The sequence below is a fragment of the Triticum dicoccoides genome, chromosome 5A (assembly GCF_002162155.2).
Source record: "Triticum dicoccoides isolate Atlit2015 ecotype Zavitan chromosome 5A, WEW_v2.0, whole genome shotgun sequence".
Classification (NCBI taxonomy): Eukaryota; Viridiplantae; Streptophyta; class Magnoliopsida; order Poales; family Poaceae; genus Triticum; species Triticum dicoccoides.
The window spans coordinates 613,832,639-613,845,141 of NC_041388.1; the positions used below are offsets into that span (position 1 = coordinate 613,832,639).

General features: G+C 45.4%; 1 long non-coding RNA gene across 1 annotated transcript; it reads right to left on the reverse strand.

Annotated features, from left to right (window-relative positions):
* Positions 1 to 3,716: 3,716 nt before the first annotated feature.
* On the reverse strand, positions 3,717 to 6,960 carry LOC119298095. Its single transcript, XR_005145802.1, has 3 exons — positions 6,642 to 6,960; positions 5,359 to 5,531; positions 3,717 to 4,427 (listed from the first exon to the last, which is right to left on the reverse strand). It is a non-coding gene; the product is annotated as an uncharacterized LOC119298095 (long non-coding RNA).
* Between the last annotated feature and the right edge of the window lie 5,543 nt (positions 6,961 to 12,503).

Sequence of the window (12,503 nt, forward strand, 5' to 3'; positions counted from 1 at the left end):
ATAAAGGAAAAAAGCAGTCGTCGAGGTCTCACCAAACATACCTTTGGTCTTCTCCTTTGCCTTCGTCAGATTCTCCTGAACCAGCTTCAAATCCAGCTCGAGCTGAATGTGCTTGTTTTCCAGCTCAGTGTAGCGAGCCGCAAGGTCACAGGATCTCTGCGAAGAATCAATCGACTAAATGTCAAAGATAATTCACTTCCGAGTGAAAAAGGAAAAATCATGCGTTTCTAAGACTACAGCCGAATACAAGCATTCGACCGTAGTCTCAGGGACTACACCTAGTGGGTGCACTCAGCGTGCCCCCACTAATCCTATTGAAGACAGAGTCGACCAGTCGACCTCAAAAAAAACAAGATGTATTCTTTAAGACTGTAATCGACTGCAAGCAGTCGACCACAATCTCGGGGACTACACCCAGTGGGTGCACTCAGCGTGCCCCCACCGGTTTGCGAAATCCATTCGCCATAGTCGAATGACGGAAAGACTGAACTTATAAAGCCTAAGGCCGACTACCAGCAGTCGACCTTAGCCTTGGGGACTACACCCAGCGGGTGCACTCAGCGTGCCCCCGCTAACACGGAGTTTAAATCGACACACCCAGCGGGTGATTACTATAAATTCTGGAAAGAAAATTTTTTGATAGCATATCCTAACAGAACAAGCGGTGGTCGACTGACCTGAACATTGCTTTGAAGGGCGGAACTGGCGTCGTAAGCTGCGTGGCTCGCATCCCGGATGGTCTTCAACTGCTCCATCATGATCCCTACCTGGCGTATCGTCTCCTTCGCGGTGCCAGCTTGGTCCTCTGGGACGTGGTGCGTCGTGAAAAGGGAGGGCTGCAGAGCACTCGTCAGTGGATCTGCGAAGGACACAGTGTGTCGAGTGGTGTTCTCCTCCTCCGCGACCAGAGTCTCAGGCACCGTCACATCCTGGGGCACCCTGCCGGCAGACGTTTTCCTACTCCTTCTGTGCTTCAACGGTTCCTCATCTTCATCATCATCAGGGAAAGTGATAACAACATTGGATGGAGCTACAGAAAAGAATCAGAATTAGAGATCATGAGTCAGTCGACTAGAAACGGTGTTAAGAGTATAGTACCAGGTTTTGAGGTTGCTGCGTCCTCCATCTCATGGTCGTCAGCCCGGGATGAGGTCTCAGAAGTAGCAGCACTACAACTCCAAAGAATCAGTCGACTAACTCCAGCGCCAACCAGAGATAAAGTTCGCACAAAACAAGAAGAGTTAAGCAACATGATTACCCTGATATGGTGGGGATGGACACCTTCATCTTCGGCAGGAGCTTGGTCGACTTTGACGGGGCCGCCCTGGGCTACTTCGACGCCTTTTCAGTCGACGCTGGAGAGGTGGTCCGAGGGCGCTTGGTCGACTGTGTAACAGTCGCAACCCCCTTGCCACGTTCAGTCGCAGGGTCATGGACAAGCTTCGACCGCCTTTCCAAGCGCGGTGGTGCGACCTCCTCCTCCTCCTCTTCTTCGTCCTCATCATCATCATCATCATCGTCATCGTCATCATCCTCAGCGGCGTCCGAGTCCCACTCCTCCTCCTGGCTCTCGCCCCCGCTCGCTTCTCCCTCCTCAGTCGGAGCCTGTGCTCCATTGGGCATCGAGTACAGCTCAGTGAGGACCTGATAGACATCAAGACAAAGATCAATCGACTGATCGGCAGAGAAAACAGAAATAAATGTGACAAGAATACAATGGGAAGTGGAGCAGACATACCTTGTTTGGATCACTGTGGTGGTCGAGTGGAGGAATCCTTCTGGCTCCACGAGGGTTATCCTTGTTCCCAGTAACAGCGGCCATCCACCTTTCCAGAGTGGCATCGTCGACTGCTTCTGGATTGACCCGAGTCTCATCCTCAGCCCCGCGGTACAACCACATGCAATGGCTCCGGAACTGAAGAGGCTGGATACGACGCCTAAGAAAAACCTCCAGGAGATCCATACCCGTCACTCCCTCCCGAACCAACTGAACTACACGCTCCATCAGCATCTTCACGTCAGCTTTCTCCTCCGGAATCACCTTCAGAGAGGAGGGCTTGTTCACTCGGCCCATGGTGAACTGAGGGAGTCCACTCGACTGCCCCGGCGTCGGCTGATCCTGGCAGTAGAACCAGGTCGACTGCGAGCCTCTGACTGACTCGGGAAATGTCATGGCTGGGAAGGTGCTCTTGTTCCTCACCTGGATCCCCAAACCCCCACACATTTGGACAACTTGGGTTTTTTCGTCGCCTGGGCTCGTCTTCTTCACGGTCTGAGAGCGACACGTGAATATGTGCTTGAACAAACCCCAATGCGGTCGACAACCCAGAAAACTCTCACACATGGACACAAACGCGGCAAGATAGGCGATAGAATTCGGGGTGAAGTGGTGGAGTTGCGCTCCAAAGAAGTTCAAGAAACCACGGAAGAAAACGCTCGGCGGCAAAGAAAATCCGCGGTCGACATGGGTAGCCAGAAGCACGCACTCACCCTCTTCCGGCTGGGGCTGCCACTCTTTCCCCGGAAGCCTTGCAGCTCCATGAGGGATCAGGCCCTCGTTGGCCATGTCGAGGAGATCCGTCTCCGTGATGGTCGATTGGATCCAATCTCCCTGGACCCAGCCTTTCGGCAGGCGAGATCTAGACGAAGACCCGCCGCGACTGGTGGATCTCCCCTTCGCCTTCTCCGTCGCCGACGCCTTCTTCGCGCGTTCCAGCGCCGCCGTCTTCTCCTTGACCATGGCTGCCGGCGAGACGCGCGAGGAGAAGTTGTGCGGAGGCGAGAGCGAGCGCGTTGGGCGGAGACGAAGGGAGCAGAGAGAGGATGCTGAGGCACTGCTCAAAAAACCCTCGCCGGGCGCGTTTATAAGATCCCTTCCGAGTGGATGACAGGTGGGCCCGGTCGATCTAATCATATCCTGAAACAGTTGCGCGGACGTGATACGTGGCGAAAAAAGCGGCGCGGGAATCGAGGCGTCTATGCCCTGTCCCATCCGAGCGTCGCGGTCCGCCCCGCTTCGCGCGCTTCCCCAAATTTCGTATCCCGCGGAATCCGCGAACGGCAGATCGGTCTGCCAAACGCGGGATTTCCTGCGATCCGTCGCTCGGAAATCGGCGAAGTCCAAAAGATCACTCGACGAAGGAAAAGAATGGATCGAGTCGACTGAAGAAAAGTTGCTCACTATCAACAAAGAGATTTTTTGGTTCAAAACAACGCACGACCAGTATGCGAAGGCTAATCGGAAACAACATCAACTCCTTCATCACTCAAGCCTCAATCCATTCGGGGGCTAATGATGGAGTCATGTACCTAGGGTAGGGTCACAGACCTGATCTAAGTACCCTGCCCAAGGACACCCTTAGAAGAGATCACCTTCCAGTCGACCTACGAGGGACTCACTCGACTGACTTGAAGGACTCGATCACGAAGACTCACTCAACCACCAGAAGGTCAAGAGGCACTATGCACTGCAACGGTCTGTAATTGAGTAGACTTTATGATAGTAAAGACACTTTATGTGGGGCGTTACCAGTAACGCCCCGGACTTAATGTACCTTAAACCCTTCATTACGTGGGTTGGCTGGGGTCCTGGCGCACTCTATATAAGCCACCCTCCTCCACAGGCAGAGGGGTTCGGCACCCTGTAATCCATATACACATAATCCACTCGACCGCCTCCGGGCTCCGAGACGTAGGGCTTTTACTTCCTCCGAGAAGGGCCTGAACTCGTACATCTCTTGTGTTTACAACCTCTCCATAGCTAGGACATTGCCTCTCCATACCTACCCCCCACTCTACTGTCAGATTTAGATCCACGTCCATCCTCCTATTCAGGACATTTCTTTCCTTACTTTTCCCGATACACCTATCAATCATGGTTTGTCCTTGTCCACCCATCCCACCGTGTCTTCCATACTATTATAGTAAACCCCATGTCGTCATCACCTACGGCTTCCCCACCTCATTCGTTACCTGAGGCTGCCTCACCTCGCTCGTCCCCTGAGGCTTCTCCAGCGATACACCTCCCCCCTCCCCTCTTCTTTACTACATTGGTTGTCCGCGTGTTGTAGATTCTTCTAATGCGCCATCTCCCTCGACTACCATGCCTCCTTCTGTTGGCAATGCACCGCCTCCAGCTCAACATATGGCTTTCGCGCTTGCCCGCTTCCGCCTATTGACCGTTATGGTTATTCTGGCGCCACTCTTCTTGAGACGACTTCATATCGTGAGTGTCTAAAATGCCTTTCTTAATTGAATAAACTGATATGCATACTAAATGGGAAAGCAAGGCATACAAGGACAAGCAAACTTACAGCATCCACAACGTCCTTACTGACCCTCCATGTTGTTTGAACAATTGTACTGATATAAAATGAGTGCCAAAAGAGAGCAGCACACCACAGCAAGATAATTGGAATTTACTCATCCTGAAAACAAGGCCACACAACATTAAAAATAGCAGGAGTAGGAAGGCATCCTTGGAAATAAAACAAGACAAACATGAGTTGAGGATGCAAGTGCATATCATGGATGGTGCACATAACACATTTACAGTCGGAATTTCATGAAGGAGGCAGATAGGGAACAAATTAAGTGGTGATACTACATCCCGAAACGAACAACACTGCTCTATGTGTGTGATGGGAAACTAGATACATATTCGGGTGTGCTGCCGGGTCGTTGAGTGTGAAGTGTTTCAGACTTTTAAGTGAGATGGGAATTAACATGAACATGAGCTATACATATTCTATCAGTTGCATAACATAAAAAACTGAAACTCGTCCAAGAAGAATTCCTTAATGTCTCTTGTTCATATAAGAACTAAACCCCTGACACATCAACCTGATCTGCTTAATGTGCAGAACACATTTGCAACACACATACATTTGATAATTTCCGGCTCACATGAGCACAACACACACACACACATGGGCTAGAGATGAACACATATCACCTACATCAGAAGAGAATTGCTAGTAATCATGTTATATACCTACTATATATCATTAGAACAACGGCAACTGGCTCAATGGCTCAGTTAGACATCCTAAACCCAGCATACACCCCAAATATGTTAACTTGTATCTTTTGTTTCCTGGTATTTTACATGGACATCAAAACAATCAAGTTTCTTCTCCTGGATTTAACCATAAGATATCTTCAAGGATAGCTATAAGTTTGTAGACCTACCCAGATCAGCCATAAAAAAAACCTTCCCGATCATGTGCCCAACTATAAGTGATAGCTTCCACATGTAGGATTTCAATAAAAGAACTAACATGCAAGCAACTGTGCAGTACTGTCTGGACAAAAAAAAACTATTTTACTAAGGTGCAATAGCAAGTAGCAACTACTTACCGAGGACAATTTGTAGACAGATGTCCAATGCATCATGTCTACAATGCATGATAGGAATAGTGATCCAGTCGCTCCCACTTTCACTTGCCATCCTCGCTAATAGAATATGTTGAAAGAGCAATCATCCTATCATTGCGTAGAGTGCTTGGATCCATCTCTCCTTCCAAATCCTCCTGCATTATCACCGCAGAATACGATCAAACACTATAAGTTAATCAAGAGGATAGCAGAGCAACATGATTTGAAGGCACACCAAACTTGTAAAACTAATATAAAACAATAACAATAAGATAATCATGCGGGCATGCTCCTAAATCTTAAAGTTGCCTGTGACACCATATCATTCCATCGCCAATCAGGGGCACGAGAGTAACAGAAAACAGAGAGATGCAGTGTATTCAATTATTCATTATAGAAGCAAGGTCGAACTGGGCTTGTGGTCAGTGGCGCACCTGCACGTTAGACACTATGGGCATGGAGGTCAGAGTTGTGGATGTGGAGTAATTGTCGCCATGGCATGGCTCAAGTGGTTGAAGAGCCATTACAACAATATTAATAAGACCAGTATGGGGCCGTACAACTAAAGTCAGAAGAAAGTTTGCTTTTTGAATCTAATGATATGTTCATTTTTCTTGAAGGATATGGAATTTACGGCTACTTTCGACTAACATTTCATAACTTAAGAGGGCAAAGCATTAATGACCCTTTCGGAGGTGAAAAAAACAGGAAAATAGCTTCATATATTCCTAATTCACCTTCAGGATCAACAAAGTTTCAAGATGTTTTCTTGAAACAATCTCAACAAAATAAAACCCGTGAACAGCAATAAATCAAAAATCATCTCTATTCTCAAGCAAAGGTCTCTAATTTTTCTCTCCCAGGCAACCACCAAATAGATAGAAGATACCCACAAGAGAAAGAGTTTCCAATTCACCTCTCAAACACATAACTATTAGTATTATTCAATTATAATCTGCAGAGGGCCATATACGCTGCAGAGGGCCATATACATTTCAATTATACCAGCAGGAACATTATCATAGTTTGGCATTACAGCTACGGCATCAAATTACTTTAGAACATGGAAATCTCCGAAAAATCCAAGCAACTAGTATTATACGTAGAAGCAAACATCCTGAGGGACTCTAGTAACGGCAGTAATCTCTCGCCTCTCCCACATCAGACGACCATGACCAGAATCGCTCCCACGCAACGGCGGCAACACCAAAGCACTACGTCAACAAGCGCACTCGCAGTAGGAGGGGGGAGGGGGCAAACCTTACCGACTCGCTCTCGTGGAGCCGACGCTCTGCAGGCAGACCACATAGGTCTCCGCGCTGTCGCCGCCGCCATCCGCCATGGACACCCGGCGAGTCCATTTCCGTCGCAGCCGCGCGCCAAAGGATCACCGATGCGCCCCTGCTCGCTGGAATCCTAAATTCCCCGCCGGCAGATTGAGGCTGGGTAAGAGGCTGGGAGGGGGGGCGGGACTGCAGGAGAAGGGGCGCTCATCTCTCTCTCTCTCTCTCTCTCTCTCTCTGCTCGCTGGCCTGCCGCCACAGGAGGTTCTAGGTCGAAGGGGGAGCGAGGCTGCGGCGGGCAGAGAAGAGGACGGGTCGGGATCGGAGAAAAATGGATTGGGCTTTGGGGTCGGTTCGTTGGGCTTGGGTGATTCGGCCTGGCATCTCGGGTGACTCATGGCCGTCGTGTCTCCGGTTCTGGTCTAGTCTAGAAAAATTGGAACATTTTCTCAAAAAAAAGGAAAAATTTGGAACATAATCGGCTGAATGTTTACGTCCAAGAATTATTTTTTTGAAATACACAGAGAGCATTTTTCATATAGGGCAAGCATATTTTTAATACGCGATGAACCCTTTTTGAAAAAAACACTTCTAAAATATACAATGAGCGACTTTGATATATATATATATATGACACCTAGATGCCCAGGCACCTTGACTAGATACCGTTGGATCATATCTTGATCTGCTGTTGTGATGATTGCATGCACACCTCTAATGGAAACAAAAAAACTTTCCATGCATTGTATGCTCACATACATGCACTGATGAGATTCGGAAAAAAAGATGCATGTTAATTGTTTACCTTCCAAACATTGCTTCATGCGTGATGGTATGGAAAGGGTCAAATCTAGTAACTGGTGCATGCCATTAATTGTGTCTTTCTTGAGAGAGTAACAGTTAATTAATTTTTCATACCCGTTGCCTTCTATGATAGCCACTGGTTAATAAATTAATGGAAAAAAGTGAGCACAGGTTTAGGTATGCCACGATTGTCTCACAATATCATGAAATAATATATTCATCGGCGGTATGCACATCACAAAATAAAAAATAATTAAGATACATGCCCTTTTGTTTCATTAGGTATATATATAGTGGGTATTATTTTGTTTAGGTATTAAGATCACAAAGTAAAAAGTGAGCACGGGTTTAGGAATGTCAGGATCGTATTATTTTGCCATACCTAATACCTTAAAAAATTAGAGGGTATATACATACTCTTTTGTTTCATTTGCTATATACATACTCTTGGGTATCTTGGAATGCAGCTATGGTCAAAATGTTAGAAACATAAAGGATGTATGAATAACCAGAAATGTCATGGGTATACATGTACGCACCATCTTTTTTCTAGAAGTCAATGGGAGGTATGAGCAAAATATTTTTAATGAAGGTATAATAGAGTGCACTGTTATAGAAAAATACTATGCGGTTTTAGTTTGGAAAGGTAAATTTTTAGGGAACCAACAGTAAATCATTGACGATTAATGATTGGATACATGCAAACAAAACATGGAAAGTCGTTATATCGTAGATTGTACACATGCATGAACAAATATGACTTGCCATATATATGTAGTGTTACTATTCATCACCCAGGGTGCAGAATACATTATTCTTCACCTGAAGTAATTTTACAATCACTTTATAAATAAATTACATTTGAAATACAAATAGTTACATTTCTATTGATTCATTACGTAAAATTTGATATAAAAAAATCTAGGTCATAAGATAAGAAAATTTGGAGTTTATGTATATTTTACACTATGTTTTTATGTTTGTAATTTTACATAACATAAAATATTTTTTATGGCGATTATATATTTTCTTACGGTCTCTTTTTACGTCAGAAATAAGACAAAACTTACGGAACTTAAAATTACAGTGCATTGGTATATATATATATATATATATATATATATATATATATATATATATATATATATATATAGACACACACACACGATGAGCATGATAAGCGGTTTTATAGTAGTAAAAGACGAACCAGCGTTTTAAATACAAGACGAACATTTTTGTATATGGTAATATTTCTAAATACAGGATGAATTAACATTTTTAATACACAGTGAAAAATTGTTAACTTGTTAATACACAATTAAAATCGTTAGTACATGATCACATTATTAAAATACATGAATATTTTCTGAAACATGACAAACATTTTTAATACACAATAAACATATCTAAATATGCAATCAAAACTACTAAAATACATAATGAACTATTTTTCTGAATGGATGATGAAAATTGTTTAATACATGATAAACATTCTTATATGCACTGTAAAGATTTTTAAACATGAAGTGAACATCTTTAACACACGGCCAATGTAACGCCCTCGATGCGGCTATATCTCTCACGTGTCGAAGCATGACTTAAAGGCATAACCGCATTGAGAGCAATGTCGTAAGTGATGTAATCTTCACACAACCCATGTAATACATAAGAGAAAGAGATACATAGTTGGTTTACAATCGCCACTTCACACAATTACATGAATAAAGCATTACATCAACCAGATACAATCAAGGTCCGACTACGGAACCAAAATAAAAGAAGAATACCCCAAATGCTACACAAATCCCCGATCGACCCCAACTGGGCTCCACTACTGATCGACTAGGACGGAACAACATAAAGGACAAGATCTTCATCGAGCTCCTCCTTAAGCTTGGTTGTGTCACCTGCTCGATAGCATCGGCACCTGCAAACTGGTTTTGGAAGTATCTGTGAGCCACGGGGACTCAGCAATCTCATACCCTCGCGATCAAGACTATTTAAGCTTATAGGAAGGGTAAAAGGTATGAGGTGGAGCTGCAGCAAGCGACTAGCATATATGGTGGCTAACATACGCAAATGAGAGCGAGAAGAGGAGGCAAAGCACGGTCGAGAAACTATGATCAAGAAGTGATCCTAGAACAACCTACGTCAAGCATAAATCCAACACCGTGTTCACTTTCCGGACTCCGTCGAGAAGAGACCATCACGGTTACACACGCGGTTGGTGCATTTTAATTAAGGTCAACTTCAGGTTTTCTACAACCGGACATTAACAAATTCCCATCTGCCCATAACCGCGGGCGCGGCTTTCGAAAGTTCAATCCCTGTAGAGGTGTCCCAACTTAGCCCATGACAAGCTCTCATGGTCAACGAAGGATATCCCTTCTCTCAAGACAATCCAATCAGACTCAGCATCCAGGTTAAAAGACATTTCGACAATGGTAAAACAAGTCCAGCAACACCGCCCGAATGTGCCGACAAATCCCGATAGGAGCTGCACATATCTCGTTCTCGGGGCACACTCAGATGAGCTCTCCATACAACTAAAACCAAACCTCGAGTTTCCCCGAGGGGGCGCTGCACAGGGCTCTAGTTTGGACCAACACTCAGAGGAGCACTGGCCCGGGGGAGTAAAATAACGATGACCCTCGGGAGCGCGACTCCCAAGGGAAAAAGAGGCTAGGTGGCGAATGGTAAAACCAATGTTGGGCATTGCTGGAGGAGTTTTATTCAAGGCGAACTGTCAAGGGGTTCACATTATAACCCAACCGCGTAAGGAACGCAAAATCTGGGAACATAACACCGATATGACGGAAACTAGGGCGGCAAGAGTGGAACAAAACACCAGGCATAAGGTCGAGCCTTCCACCCTTTACCAAGTATATAGATGCATTAATTAAATAAGAGATATTGTGATATCCCAACAAAATATACATGTTCCAAACATGGAACAAGCTCCAATCTTCTCCTGCAACTAACAACGCTATAAGAGGGGCTGAGCAAAGCGGTAACATAGCCAAACAACGGTTTGCTAGGAACAAGGTGGGTTAGAGGTTTGGCTTAACAATATGGGAGGCATGATAAGCAAGTGGTAGGTATTGCAGCATAGGCATAGCAAAAGAGCGAGCAACTAGCAAGCAAAGATAGAAGTGATTTCGATGGTATGGTCATCTTGCATGAAATCCCGCAAGGAAGAAGAACGAGTCCATGAAGAAGACAAACGGACGTAGTCGAACGGGTCCTCACAAACGCGACGTTATCGGAACCAACCCGAAGAAGCAACACTGGAAAGAAGCACACAACATAGTAAACAACCAACACATGAACATGGCATGATGCACAATCAAGTATGATGCATGTCCGGTTTAATGAAGCATGGCATGGCAAAAGAGCACAAGCAATCCTACAAATTAAGTAGAGCTCAATATGCAACAGTGCATATTGACGAAACACCACATCAAGTTATTTAGTTCGATCTCGTTTATGTACCCAAAAATATTAAATGTTGATTAACATGGCAAGGGGTGAAGCAAATGAAAACTACCTATCTAGGCAAGTTTAAATGAGGCCGGAACAACAAACAACAAGTCCGGAAAAATCCTCATATGCATATATTAGGTTTGGTACTGTTCTGCCCTAAACCAAATTTTATAGTTGTTAAACATGCAAGATGAGTGCACCATGTTAAACTAGGCATTTTTCCACCTCATTTACATATATAATTTATTTAATTCGGAGTTACGGTTATTTAGTTATGAATTAAGTCATTTTAGCATGGCATAGGAGCAAATTTAAACAATCGTCATTTTAAACATGGGTAAAAGTTGAATAATATTAAACTAGATAAAATTCTAAGCAAGTTTCATATATAAATCATTTTAAACCGATGCACAGTTGTTAAGTTATTATATGCATGAAGCACAAGGGGTTTTCTGTAAAACATGCAAACTCTGGATAAATAGACAAATTCACAGATCCTGAAAAAAACGTCAATGTGCTGAATCTGGGCGGACTGGGCTGCTCACATTGGGCTTGAGGAGGCGCTGGGCATCTGGGCTGCGAGCGAAGCAGAGGAGCTGGGCCTATTGGGGAACGTAGTAATTTCAAAAAAAAAATCCTATGCACACGCAAGATCATGGTGATGCATAGCAACGAGAGGGGAGAGTGTGATCTACGTACCCTTGTAGATCGACAACGGAAGCGTTTGGTTAATGTAGTCGTACGTCTCCACGGCCTGACCGATCAAGCACCGAAACTACGGCACCTCCGAGTTCTAGCACACGTTCACCTCGATGACGATCCCCGGACTCCGATCCAGCAAAGTGTCGGGGAAGAGTTCCGTCAGCACGACAGCGTGGTGATGATCTTGATGTACTACCGTCACAGGGCTTCGCCTAAGCACCGCTACAATATTATCGAGGACTATCGTGGAAGGGGGCACCGCACACGGCTAAGAATATGATCACGTGGATCAACTTGTGTCTATGGGGTGCCCCCTTCCCCCGTATATAAAGGAGCAAGGGGGAGGCCGGCCGGCCCTTGGGGCGCGCCAAGGAGGAGTAGGATTCCTACTCCTAGTTGGAGTAGGTTTCCACCTTTCCTAGTCCAACTAGGAGAAGGGGGGAAAGGGGGGAAGAGGGGAAGGAAGGGAGAGAGGGGCCGGACCCCAAACCCCTTGTCTAATTCGGACTGGGCTTGGGAGGGGCGTGCGCCACCTCCTGGTCCTTCCCACTAAGGCCCATTGCTTCTTCCTCGTATTCCCGTAACTCTCCGGTACCTCCAAAAATACTCGAATCATTCGGAACCTTTCCGATGTCCGAATATAGTCGTCCAATATATCGATCTTTACGTCTCGACCATTTCGAGACTCCTCGTCATGTCCCCGATCTCATCCGGGACTCCGAACTCCTTCGGTACATCAAAACTCATAAACTCATAATATAACTGTCATCGAAACCTTAAGCGTGCGGACCCTACGGGTTCGAGAACAATGTAGACATGACCGAGACACGTCTCCGGTCAATAACCAATAGCGGA